The sequence below is a fragment of the Antechinus flavipes genome, chromosome 2 (genome assembly GCF_016432865.1).
Source record: "Antechinus flavipes isolate AdamAnt ecotype Samford, QLD, Australia chromosome 2, AdamAnt_v2, whole genome shotgun sequence".
Taxonomy (NCBI): Eukaryota; Metazoa; Chordata; class Mammalia; order Dasyuromorphia; family Dasyuridae; genus Antechinus; species Antechinus flavipes.
The window spans coordinates 532,063,137-532,075,800 of NC_067399.1; the positions used below are offsets into that span (position 1 = coordinate 532,063,137).

General features: G+C 33.1%; 1 protein-coding gene and 1 long non-coding RNA gene across 2 annotated transcripts in view; one reads left to right on the plus strand and one right to left on the minus strand.

Moving 5' to 3' along the window:
• The window catches only part of MYO1E (myosin IE), a 222,286-nt gene that overhangs the window by 189,234 nt on the left and 20,388 nt on the right, over positions 1-12,664 (minus strand). The window lies entirely within an intron of this gene.
• LOC127551204 (uncharacterized) lies at positions 6,924-11,177 on the plus strand. Its single transcript, XR_007951029.1, has 3 exons — positions 6,924-7,002; positions 7,838-7,977; positions 9,894-11,177. It is a non-coding gene; the product is annotated as an uncharacterized LOC127551204 (long non-coding RNA).

Here is a 12,664-nt window from a genome sequence, read left to right on the forward strand (position 1 = left end):
TGAAATTTTTAAAAAATAAATATGGATAATTTATTTATGGAATTTCTTTTATGAACTTCCTTCCATTGAGATGAATGATATAGCATTTCAGTATTTTCTTTTGGGTACCTGAATAAATAGGGAGATGGCCATGGTCCTTAGGCTCAAGGAAAAAACAACACACTCTCTCTCAAATGTAAGAGGCAGTAGTGCAATTTATGCAAGTTGGGGTATAGGTTTAGGAGCCATAAGATTATAAATTTAGAACTGAAAGAGACTTTAAAAGTTATATTGCCTAACTTCTCATTTTATGGATGATCATGTGTGAAGCCCAAGAAGAGTCTACATGGGCTTGCTCAAGATCACAAATTCTTTAAATATTAGCTTCCTTCTCAATCCTTTTTACTTCATTGCTTTTAAATGGTCAAATATTTCATGAGAAGGAAAAAAAAATAACCTAAACAACTCAGTACTTTTCAATGAGATCAAATTAAGTCATACCCGGCAAGAGCTTCCTAACCATAAACTTTTTTTTTCTATACAAATAAGAGTTACTGTTTTATTTCTATTCATTCACAAATGGTTCTCTCTTCCTCTGGAAAATTCAACCACAGAACACAGAACGTTGGGCAGCCATGGAAGATTGGCTCATGCTTTCAAAATCACAGCATATTTTTCAATGTCACTCACAACAAGAAATATGAACTGAACTGTTGGCTTTAAAATGCTTAGCCTCTAAAGAACTTTTTCATAGAATTTATGATTCTATCATCCCATCAATATTTATATGTATACTCTCTTCTATCGATGATATGCATTGCTATATTTTATCAATTGTTTTTGTAACTGAGCTTTAATTGAAAGTGAGAATTTAAAACTATTAAAAATTCTTTTCCATTTCTTTGTGGAAATATTTAACTTCTAGGATTCCTTCCAGCTCTAGTAACAGTCTTCTTATCAGAAAATGCAACTAAGTTATCTTCTTTATGACCTGATAAGGCAAGCTAGATTCTCTGGTTCAGATTCAGATCATTAACCTATGGAGAAATCTTCTGCAGATCAATTCTCTATTTCCATTTTCATTTCCTTTCTTTGTAGGAAAATGAGAGTTAGATTTGGAGCCATAGAAAGTCAAACTTCTTTAAAGCCTCACATTTTCCTGATTATAAAACATGTGGGAATTTGATTAAATAGGCTTTATGGAAGTTTCCTTAAAGAACTATGGCTCTCAGACACTGGAGGAAAGATTTGTTTTTCCCTTTGGTTTCTGTTGCTATTGTTGTTCAGTTGCATCCAAATCTTTGTGATCCCATATAGGGATTTTGTGGCAAAGATACTTCTCCAGTAGATTAAGACAAATATTGGTTAAGTGATTTGCCCAAGGTCACACAGCTAGTCAGTGTCTGAGGATGGATTTGAACTTCCTAGCGCTTTATCCACTGAATCCCGGTAGATAGTGCTCCGCAAAACTAGACAGACTAAATATCAGTTATTCCAACCCAATCCAATAAATATTTATTAACTGCCTACTATGTGCTGGGTACTATGCTAGGCATATAATTACTAAAAAGAAAGACATTCCCCTTCCCAAGAGGATCTAATGAGGGGAAATAATACACAAAAGAAGGAAGCAAAGAGGTGGGGGAAAGTGGGGGAGACCAGAGAATAGTAGAGTGGGAATTGGGAAGAACAACAGATACAGAATGAAGTGAACCAAACTACAGTTTCTGCTCTCTATAATATTTAGGAGGATTCGATACTCCAACCTCTTGCTCTCTAATCAGAAAGGAAAGGAGGCTGATGGAGGTAATGGCAGTAAGGACATGAGTTAACCAGCCGTGATGGGATTAGAGGTGATAAACTTAACCTGGGAGGTCCATCTTGTTCAGTAGAATTGAACCAGGCAGATGTAGAGTGGAGACAGATGGACAAATGCTAGATTACCTAGACTCAAGTGGAGAGGCATGTCTACTGCAAAGGATCAGATTATTCACCATTTACTGAGGACCTACTATGTGCAGATCCATAGTATAAAGCCTACATGGATTATAAAGGAACTAGAAGATATAATGTATTGCTGGTCTCATGGAGTTTAAAATTTAATGGCAGCTACAGGATAAACACAAATGTAAACCTAATCATACAATTAGTCAGAGAGACTTACAAATATATTTGTGTCTAACACTATGGACTGTATGTAGAAATTTGCAGGTAACTCATTACCTACAATATCTCTCCACTTGGTAGGGTAGAGTTAATCTGGCTATTTGTAGATGTTGCTCTACACAAATATGCATGAATATGGTCCCTGAGAAGTTAAAAAAAAAAAAAAAAAAAAGCAAAACCATTCATGGGAGACCAAAATTTAAAATAAAACTCGAGACAAAAAGAAAGCTTGGAGAACTTTGCTACTTAGTTTCACAGACTTAATGCTGTGACTACAGTGGTCATGTCACCTAAACCTCACAGTTTATATATGAGGAATCAGAAGCCCAAAGGAGTCAAGAGATAGCCCCAAAGAACATATGGGTAATAAGTGTCAGTGCTGACAACTGAAATAAGGATTCTTGACTCAGCATCCAGGCCTCTCTCATGTCATGTTGGCATGACATGCAACAAACTGCAATCCTTGTACATTGTTGTTGTGGAACGGGACAGAACAGAGTGATTACTGATGCTATTTAAAACTTTCCTACACCTAGAGGAAATGAAGAGAAAAATTCAAAAGGAATTTCCAGAATTACAGGAGGATAAGTAGAAGGGGACCAGAAATGATCTAAGGGCCAGTGTTCTACCTACAAGTAGAGTACCATTCTTACTGCGAGCTCTTTGAAAGTGGCTGGTTTTTTTGCCTGTCTCCAATATTTGGTACAGTACCTGGAATATAGTGGACACTTAATAAATGCCTGTTGACTTGATTACCATATTGATTGAGTCTCCAAATACCGAATCAAATATGTACTATGGGAAAAATGTTTCTAGCACTCATGTAAACACACCCAGACTAACACCAAAGTCAAGCAGATCCTGAAATATGTTCAAAGTTCATTGAGCTACAAGGAAAACTTTAAAAGACATTCCAGGCACTCAAAATCATTGGGCAAAAAAAAAAAAAAAAACATAAACCAAAACAGAACTAAACAACCTGGCCCCTAAACTTTCCCACAATCTTATTTCATCCAAGTTCATGGAATCACATGGTTTGATATGGAATCTGCTATTTGGCAACAGGCAGCTGTCAAATCCTGGGCAAGCAAACTTCCTGCAAGCCACAACTATTCCCACTTTCTAGAATCCTTGATGATTATAGACAGATCTAATCCCCATGGACAGGGTGGACTGGTATTTCAAACACGAAAACATTGGAAAGATGATTAATAATAATTTACCAATAGGAAAGTATCTTAAATACACAGACACATACCCCCATTCATATATAGAGAAAAAAAAAAAAACACACCATACTAAACTTCCTCAAGACAAGAAAAATAAATTGAATTTCAGCATTTTAAAGAACTATAAAATATTTCTTCCATAATTAAAATTTTATCCATGTCAACAAAGATCATGTTCTAAGGTGACACTGATTAATACCAAATATTTCAAAGTAAGTCCTCTTTATTCTGAGTGTAGATCCATCTGCTCTGAACAGATAACATATATACCAGAGTCTAGGGCCAATCAAAGAAAGCCACAACAAATTCCTTAGCTGTAATAGATATTTCACATGGTTTGAGATGGCGCAAAAGTATGACTTCTCTTGAATTGAAAAAAAAAAAAAATCAAAATATTGGAATTGAATTTCTCTTAAAACATTATAGCATTGACTTCTACTAATATCAAATGCTGATATCAGAGATTATTTATGGGTTTATTTCATTATCTTAATCCTTAATACTCCTTGGAATTCAGAATTCCCAAAGATAACTGTGCTGATTTAGGGTGAAACCCAAGCATTGGGTTATCTGTTTGGCAGGAATCTGAACAAGATTTGTTACAGCTATCTTCTAATCTCAGGATTCTTTGTCTATGAAACATGAGATATTTTAGCAAGAACTAAGCATGTACAATAACTGTGAAATTGTTTATATACCAGGATTCCAAGCTCTATGCCATTTCTAAAATCTTGCCCCCAAATTTCTTGGTCTTGAACTGGTGAAGATCAGATGCAAATTAGCAAAAGTCTTTCACATTTAAAGTTCTGTGCAAGGAATGTTTTCTTTAAAAAAAAATGCAAAATCTTTTGGATACAGTTTTATATCACTTATATTTTCCAATATGTTAAGTCTTCCTTCTTCTCCCCCCAAGTTTTATCTTAAGAAAAGAACTCATTTGTTTTCTCCTGTTAGGCTACTTAAAACTGTAACCTGTACTCCAATTAATAACATAAACATATACATCCGGTTCCTTTGGGATTTTCTTTTGATATCCATGAACCAGTAAAGTGGAGGAAAACATGGACATAGAGATTGAGTTTGAATATACTCCACAAGCAGAAAGTAACTTATGCTTATAAGTCTGACTATATAAGAATAACAAACATTAAATGTCCCTCCAATTTCAACTCATCCTTCCAAGCACAGCTTAAATGACAATCACAAAACCTTTCCTGTCCTGGTAAGAAGTGATCCCTTCTTCCTTTTAATTAATGAAATTCTTTATTTGCAACTCATATTCTATTTTCACATTATGCTGTGCATTAAAGTTATTTGTAAATATTTTATCTTTTAATATTATCTTTGTTAAGGCTACTAAATTCACATTAACTTTTTTTTATAAAAGCTTTTTATTTTTCAAAATACATACAAAGATAGTTTTTAACATTCATTCTTACAAAATCTTATGTTTTTTTATTATAGCTTTTTTTATTTACAAGATATATGCATGGGTAATTTTTCAGCATTGACCCTTGCAAAACCTTTGATTCCAACTTTTCCCCTCCTTCCCTCCATCCCCTCCCCTAGATGGCAGCTAGACCAATACATGTTAAATATGTTAAAGTATATGTTAAATACAATATATGTATACATATCATACAGTTACAAAATCTTATGTTCCAAATTTTTCTCTCTTTATTTCTCTTCCCCTAGACGGCAAGTAATCCAATATAAGTTTAAAAAAATAAAAAAATTAATTTTTTAAAGAATGTAAATGTATTTTGAAATAAAAAATTTTCATTATTGAACAAAAGCGATTTCATGAAGTTAAAAAGTTTTTGATTCCAGATAAAGAAAATATTACTTTTTGCAACTTTACCTGCATCTATTGTTTGAATTGTGTTCTAACCACGATGACCATGATAAGGAATATTATTTTTAAAAGGAAAAAAAATCCTTCAAATGGAATTACATTAGTCCTATTCCCAGATTTCTTTTCTATATCCTACACTTACTTCTACTCAGAAAGAGATCTTATCAATTATACTGTACCAATATACTATTTAAATGGAATTGTTTATTGTACCCTGGAGAAACACACATAGTTATATTTATTATTTATTGGTCAATAAACACCAACAAAGGCAACAAAAAATCACTAATTTCAAACATAATAATCTTTGAAAATGTTACCAACATGTCCAAGATATTAGGTTAGAAGCCATATTGATGCCTCAATTTAGTTGTAGAAATGTTAAATTTTGTCAAAGTTATTCTCAGATCTGGGAGAATTTGAGAACCATTTTGGTAGGACTTAAGGTGTCTTGGATCCAGCTCTTAAATAGGCAACTCCAGACTTAACCATCACTATTGCAGAAAGAAAAGAATAATGGAACTTCTGCTACACTAAGCAAATAAGATTATTCTACAGTTATATTCCTCATAGGCTCATTTGTGTGCTTTTAAATATGTAAGAGAAAATGCATTTTATTTAGGGCAGAAAGTTCCAATAAGAAGCATTCCAATCTCATAAAAAAATTGATATCAGGCTTACTTAGAATTACCTGAAATTTTTAAAGTTATACCTTGAGCATCACTATTTTGAGCAAGCCTATAATTTAAGTTTTAAGAAATAAATGATCATTTTTTGAAAATAAATAAATCAGAAGTATTTCCCATTTTTCCATTTACAATTATCTTTAAAAATAAGATAAACTTGTAGTCACAACAGATATGAACATATACATAAACACACACACACACACACCCCAGCAGGACATTACCACAGGGTTGAAGTTCTAGGAAACACAATAAAGAGTTCCCAGTATGAATTCCTTAAAGAAAGAAAAACATTGGTGAATATGTACTTTTATCCTGTAGTGCACATATCTGCCAAATGTGAACTCTCAGGATTTTTCCACACATGTACCTCTAACAGATATAATTCAATCTAATGTAAAGCACATGCTTGATTTTGTTCTACAATTTCACATTTGGCAAAAGATAGGGCCTTAGTCTATGGCAACAGATGTAAAAGAATATTTAAACCACCGAAGTCTAAAACATCTTGCTTATAAACTTATTGCAGGGAGAAGTAAAAATCTAAGCTCAAAAATAAAGGTCTTTAAATCCTAAAGCAAATCACTGAAACACATTGCCTAAAATTTCCCTTCTATAAGGTGGCTGATGTAGTTAAACATAGCTAGTTTTATCTTCCCATTAACTAAGAAATATACCCAAGAGTATAAATTAATGAAATGAAAATTTTCTATAAGAAATGAAGTGATGTAAGATAGAATTTGCTGCTAGCTATAATCAAAATGTATCATAGGAAAAATAAGGAGACTAACATGTGGAATGAATCACCACATCTGAAATAATTTTGGGAAAATCAACAATTATTATTAGTATAATTGTTACTCTTTAAGTATTTAATGACCTTTTTTATTTACAAGTGTTTTACAATCAACAATGAATTTTTACATCCCTTTGAAAGGAAGTGATATAATCCAGTGATATATGTGACATAGAGAGATAGGTCAAGTAAGATCTTTTGAGTATACTAATAAATCATGTTGGTGACCAGCATACAGAAGAGTAAAAATATCCAGGAAGAAGAAACAGACAGAGCACTTGATCTCCTGAGGTATCTCACTGCAATCTTGGATAGCTATAATTGTTCTTTTTTCTCTTACATATAGATTTTCACCTGCTACTCCTATCCATTGTTCAGAGGCTAGTTTTGTATTCTGGAGTCAAGCAGAAAAAGGTTAATTCCTCTTCTAAATGGTAGCCCTTCAAATACTTGTGAAGACAAGGGATTAATTCTTTGTACTTGTACTCTACTATATGTCTGGCACATAGAAGGGATTTTAAAAAAATACTTATTGATTGATATATCTACTTGGAAGTCTTCTCTCCTCCAGGCCAAATACCTTCAGTTCCTTCAATCTTGTGTGCCATGAGTCTCAGACTCCTCATTATGTTGTCCCTTTCTGAGTCTTAGAGATGTGAAATGATATCCCCCCAAAAATCACACAGGTAATAAGTAACATAGTTTGGATTTGAACTCATACTCTTCTAACACCAAATCTAGTGCTAATATTTTACTGATGTCACAATGATTTTCTTCACAAAACTGAAAGAGGATCTCTTCTACTTTTACTCATCCCTTGACTCTATACACACCTTATAATGAAATAACTGATATATAAAATCATGTCTTCACATCCTACTAGCCCTGGTGGGCTACTTGTTTTGAGTCAGCCAGTCACACTTATTATAAACCTAAAAATGTGCAAAGCATGATTAGAATGTCATAAATTGGGGACTTAGTAATTTATTAGACAATAGTCTAATGACTATTGATTCCCAGGCCCAGTGGCTACCAGGAAATTAATAGATGAGATGCTGAATTATACCTAGCATCTTTCTTTAAAGAGGAGAAGTCTATTAAATAATGTGCTTCTTGTAATTCTTAGGTGGAAAGTACTTTCTCTTTCTAGCCAATGGCTTGTGTGGCATGTAATAAGGAAGTTTGCTCCTAAGGTTTCAAAGAAAATAAATAGTCCATGTACTGACAAAGCAACATCAAGAGCAGTAAAGAGAAGACAATCCTGAGGTAAGTATTGTTTGTAGTAGTTGTATTTTGAAGACAAATAATGAATTCAATAAGTCAATCAATTAAATGACACTTATTAAGCACTTTAATGTGTTAAGCACTGTGCTGAGAACTAGATTAAAAGAGAAACTGCAAATTACAGAGGAAAAGAGTCCATTAAAGATAATGTCAGGAGAGAGAAAGTGATGAAAAAGAAACTAAGGAAAATCCAGCATATGCAGATCTAATTGAAAGGAAAAGCATTAGATGGGAATGCCCAGAGCCAAAGGAATGTCACATGGAGGATTCTTAAGGACATTGGTCATAGAACATTGGACAACTTGACAGAAAAGGTGGCTGTAAGAAAAACAATTTTAACCCAAAACAATCATCAATCAATCAAGAAGGAATTATTAAACATTAAAGCATGATCCATATAAAAATATTTAAAGAAATTTTTGTGATGTTAAAGAACTGGAAACTGTAAAATGGAGAATGGTTGAACAAAATGACAAATGAATGTAATAAATACTATTTTTAGTTAAGAAATGATGAAAAGGACAGTTTCTAAGGAACCACAGAAGATTTATGAGCTGCTATAGACAAGTGAGAACAAGGTGAATATTTTTGAAAAACAAGTTGGTAGAATAAGACATTTGAAATGGCCAATGTGAGATTTTGTTTTTGCTTGATATATTTGCTTGAAGTTTTTTCTTTTTTTTTTTCCCAATGGGGGATAGGAAAGAGAGAAAACAAATGCTTGTAAACTAAAAAAAAAAAAAAAAAAAAAAATCAAATTAAAATTGAAAATAAACAAAAATTCATTCTATTTACCATGAATTGGGCTAAGTGCTGGGAATTCAAAGCAAAAGCAAAAAACAAAAATAATCCCCAAGCTACTTATATTCTAAGGAAACAGTATGTATAAATGAAAACATACCAGATAGAACAGAGTAGATAAAAGAGAATCTTAGCTGAAGATAAGAAGGTCCACGAGAGAACACTGAAATTTGGAGTGTGGAGTTTGGAGTGTAGAGATGTATAAATATTATATTATGCCATATTATATTACATGTACAACACACATGCACAAATATATTGATAACATGTAATTATACATGTAATGCATATCTATTCCTTATTGTAATGCCGAAGAAACTGAGCAAGACAAGAGATTAGAGACCAATTCAATAGTTTATTAAATGGAGAGAAATATTGGGACCAATGGATCCATGGTTGATCCCAGGGCTAGACAAGACTATCATCTCAAAGAGTCTAGCCCAGAGTATTAGGACAGCAAGCTTTTTATAGAATAACAAGGACAATGACATAATGGAGGTACCTAGGTGGGGATAACCTATTGGAGGGAGGTTACTGATATTCTAATGACATCTAAAATGGATAAACCTTTATCTAGTCAAACATTAAGAAGAAATGTCTATAAAACCTCTACCTCAAACATTTAGAGGGAAAGGTTATAACCTAAGGCAGAATAACTAAATAGGACAATTGGAGAAACTGGGTCACAACATTAAAAGGGAACTTTGGCATAACATTATATGTATAATATAAATTGCTGGGGCTACTATTAACTATATTAACTATTATATTAATATATGTTAATATTAACTGTAGCTATATCATATGTTACATATATGTTACATATCATACCTATCTATGCACTTCAAACTATCATTTCAATGTTCTTATTTATTATATATATAGATAACATCCTAAACTTTAATTTTGATGTTCTCTCATATACACACACACACACATATACACAGAATATATAAACTCATATACATGCAGATACACATATACATATATACAAAATTACATGATTATTTGATGTACAAGAAATGTATACTGTTTATACCAAAAATGTCTCATCCTTGTTGTGCAATAAACTAAATTCTGAATATCTTTAATTACAGAGGACATGATGGGCATCAAGTTTCCCAAGACAACAAATGGTCCTGGAAAGAAGGAAGATGAATATTCTGCTTGGGTCCTGCCTCACTTCATCACAAACCCTATGAATACCACTCGTTAAATACTAGAGCAAAAAATAAAAATATAAGGACAGTCTTCATTCCTGCTGAATTTGTAAAGTCCTCCAGCAGCCAGTTCTTCACTGACAGGTCATTGCAGCTCTAAGACTCTATACCTCAAGGGAGAATGGTCACCTCAGAATTTAAGTCACATATGTAAATTCTTAAGTGATCAGGAAAAGGGAGATTTCCAGTTGGACACCTGAAGCATAAAATATCCTCTCTGAACAAAGAGAACCTGGTGCATCAATTAATGATGTTTGGAGAAGTAGGATGTTGAGCAGGAAGAAGTGGGAATATTATGTTGCTCCTGCTTCTATTTTCTTTTATATTCAAAAGCCATAGTGATAAGCCATTAGTCATCTATACTCTCTTCCCAGCAAGTCATCTAGTCCCACCATGTAATATGAGAGTCAATATTACAAATAAGATATATTCAGAAAGTTCAAGATGACCTAGCTAAAGCTTCTCGCACATCTGGATCTGCAGAATTTTGCCTTCTTTGGTTTAATTTGAGTTCAGCCTGACTTAACTATTTAAGGAAATCAGACCTTCCTCCTCCTTCCCCTCCCTTCCCCAAAGGACTTATACAATGAATTACATTCAAATTTCACCTACTTTGCATCCTGTTAAATTCCTCAACACATAGTCCAAAGTTCATGGGAAATTGGCAAGAAGAGGAAATTTCTAAAGTGGGAACTGTTAAAGGAAAGGTGTTAAGGAAGGGATAAGGTCCAGGAAGATTAAAAAGTGACTTTTTTTTTTCAGTACTAAAGTTCTTTTGTATTTGTTTTTTGCACATCTTAGTTTCAAATGGTACCAATCATTCTACTCTGGAATTAAGATATCTTAGATACAGATTTTTACAGATGAGCTCATTCAGTGAGTTTTTTCTCACTAAAAAGGGAATGCATCAGAAGATTCAGGAGACAAAATAATGATCATCAACCTGGTTCAATTTTTAAACTTTTTCATTCATACAATGGTTACTATGAAGCAAGTGTGGTTACATTGTAAATATAGTGTATTTGGAGCCAGAGTACCTGAATTTGAATCCTGTACCTTCCATTTTTCTATGTTTGTGATCATAAGGATTATTTGAATCACCCAGTTTTTGGTGATTTTATCAGTTATTTTAGTTGGTTGAACTCATCTGACTCTTGGCAAAGATACTGGAATAGTTTTATCATGTCTTTCTCCAGCTTATTTAAAGATGAGGAAACTGAAACAAATAGAGTTAAGTGATTTATCCAGAATCACACAGCTAGTAAGTGTCTGAGGGCAAATTTGAACTTATGAAGCCAAATCTTACTAACTAGATATTGTGCTCCCCCCCCCCCTTTCTATCTCACTGTCAAAAAAAAGAGATGAAGATATTATGATTTGATTCACATTCAGTTTTCATTGTACTCTCTCTAGCTCCAAATGGCATTTTTCATTCCAAGTCTATTGGAATTTTCTTAAAATATATTGTTCAATTTATGGGACTACTTGCCATCTAGGGGAAGGAGCGGAGGGAAGGAGGGGAAAAGTTGAAACAAGTTTTTGCAAGGGTCAATGCTGAAAAATTACCCATGCATATGTTTTGTATATAAAAAGCTATATTAAAAAAGAATATATTGTTGAGAACTAAGTCTATCATAGTTGATTATCATGTAATCTTGCTATTACTGTGTACAATGTTCTCCAGATTCTGCTCACTTCACTCAGCATCAGTTCATGGCTTTTCTGAAATCATCCTGCTGATCATTTCTTATAGAACAATAATATTCCATTACATTCATATACCATAACTTATTCAAACATTCCTCAATTGATGACAGCTATTCAATTTTCAATTCCTTGCCACTGCAAAAAAACCTGCTATAAATATTTTTGTACATGTGGATTCTTTTCCCTTTTTTTATGACTCGTTTGGCATATAGACCCAGTAGTGCCACTGTTGGATCAAAGAGTATACACAGTCTGATAGTCCTTTATGCATAGTTCCAAGTTGGTTTATAGTATGGTTGGATCAGCTCACAACTCCACCACCAATGCATTAGTGTCCCAATTTTCCCCAATCCCCTTCAACATTTATCATTATCTTTTCCTGTCATCTTAGCCAATCTGAAAGATGTGAAGTCATACCTTAGAGTTGTTTCAATTTGCAGTTCTCTAATCAAAAGCAATTTAGAGAACTTTAAAAAATGACCATAGATGGTTTTAATTTCTTCATATGAAAATTGTACACATGCTTTGACTCGATTAGGGAATGATTTGTATTCTTATAAATTTTAACCAGTTCTTTATAAATTTTAGAAACAAGGTTATTACCAGAAACACTGGCTATAAAATTTTTTCCCCAAGGTTTCTGATTCCCTTTTAATTCTGGCTACATTGGTTTTATTTGTGCAAACTCTTTTTAATTTAATATAACATTTTGATTTCATTTTGTAATCCATGTATTTGTAACCCATGATTATCTGGATCATTTTGGAGCCATTTTGCATTTCATAGTATTCTCTAGTTCTTATTTGGCCCTAAATCCTTCCCTTCTCCAAAGATCTGACAGGTAAACTATCCTTTGCTCTTCTAATTTGCTTATAGTATCCTCTTTTATGTCTTAATTGCAGATTCATTTTGGTCTTATCAAACATATAGATGTTGATCTA